Source organism: Arachis stenosperma, chromosome 7 (assembly GCF_014773155.1).
Source record: "Arachis stenosperma cultivar V10309 chromosome 7, arast.V10309.gnm1.PFL2, whole genome shotgun sequence".
Lineage (NCBI taxonomy): Eukaryota > Viridiplantae > Streptophyta > Magnoliopsida > Fabales > Fabaceae > Arachis > Arachis stenosperma.
In genome coordinates this window covers 65,199,390-65,201,029 of record NC_080383.1, presented here as the reverse complement: position 1 = coordinate 65,201,029, position 1,640 = coordinate 65,199,390, and the positions used below count along the sequence as shown (strand labels likewise).

At 37.3% G+C, this 1,640-nt stretch overlaps 1 non-coding gene across 1 annotated transcript; it reads right to left on the bottom strand.

Annotated features, from left to right (window-relative positions):
- Nucleotides 1–1,029: 1,029 nt before the first annotated feature.
- Nucleotides 1,030–1,137, bottom strand: LOC130942723 (small nucleolar RNA R71). Its single transcript, XR_009071283.1, has one exon. It is a non-coding gene; the product is annotated as a small nucleolar RNA R71 (small nucleolar RNA).
- Between the last annotated feature and the right edge of the window lie 503 nt (nucleotides 1,138–1,640).

Here is a 1,640-nt window from a genome sequence, read left to right as displayed (position 1 = left end):
ATGTTTGATTCATATCTTTTCTTGTTAGACAAGTCATTGATTTTCAAAATCAAATCTTTTAAAACATTGTTTTCAAAACATATCTTTTAAAATTGTTTTTAAATCAAATCTTTTCAATCATATCTCTTTAATCACATCTTTTTCAAAATCAGTCTTCAATCAAATCTTTTTAACTTCTAATTTCAAAATCTTTTTCAAAAATCACTTGATTTCTTTTCCACTTTCAATTTTCGAAAATTATCAATCAATTTTCAAAATGTTTTTGACATCTTTTTTTTAATCAATTTTCGAAAATCCTCTTCCCTCCTTCTCACATCCTTCTATTTATGGAATACTACTCCTTCTTAATACACAATTTGAACTCTATCTAATCAAGTTCGAATTCTTCTACCTCCTTCTTCTATTTTTCGTTTCCTCTGACACCTCAAGGAATCTCTATACTGTGACATAGAGGATTCCAGATTTTCTTTTTCTCTTCTCTTTCATATGAGCAGGAGCAGAGACAAAGGCATTCTTGTTGAAGCTGACCCTGAACCTGAGAGAACCTTGAAGCGAAAGCTAAGAGAAGCCAAAGCACAACTCTCTGTTGAGGACCTGACCGAATTCTTCAAAGAAGAAGAACACATGGCAGCCGAAAACAACAACAATGCCAACAATGCAAGGAAGGTGCTGGGTGACTTCACTGCACCTACTTCCGACTTCTATGGGAGAAGCATCTCTATCCCTGCCATTGGAGCAAACAACTTTGAGCTTAAGCCTCAATTAGTTTCTTTAATGCAACAGAATTGCAAGTTCCATGGACTTCCAATGGAAAATCCTCATCAGTTTTTAGCTGAATTCTTGCAAATCTGTGACACAGTCAAGACTAATGGGGTAGACCCTGAGGTCTACAGACTGATGCTATTCCCTTTTGCTGTAAGAGACAGAGCTAGAATATGGTTGGATTCACAACCTAAAGATAGTCTGGACTCTTGGGAAAAGCTAGTCAATGCCTTCTTGGCAAAGTTCTTTCCACCTCAAAAATGGAGTAAGCTTAGAGTGAAAGTCCAAACCTTCAGACAAAAGGATGGAGAATCCCTCTATGAAGCTTGGGAAAGATACAAACAATTAATCAGAAAATGTCCCTCAGACATGCTTTCTGAATGGAGCATCATAGGTATTTTCTATGATGGTCTCTCTGAACTATCCAAGATGTCTTTGGATAGCTCTGCTGGAGGATCTCTTCATTTGAAGAAGACGCCTACAGAAGCTCAAGAGCTAATTGAAATGGTTGCAAATAACCAATTCATGTACACTTCTGAAAGGAATCCTGTGAACAATGGGACTAGTCAGAAGAAAGGAGTTCTTGAGATTGATGCTCTGAATGCCATTCTGGCTCAGAACAAGATATTGACTCAACAAGTCAATTTGATTTCTCAAAGTCTGTCTGGAATGCAAAATGCACCTGGCAGTACTAAGGATGCTTCATCTGAGGAAGAAGCATATGATCCTGAGAACCCTTCAATGGAAGAGGTGAATTACCTAGGAGAACCCTATGGAAACACCTACAATTCTTCATGGAGAAATCACCCAAATTTCTCATGGAAGAATCAAGAGAGACCTCAACAAGGTTTCAATAACAATAATGGTGGAAGAAACAG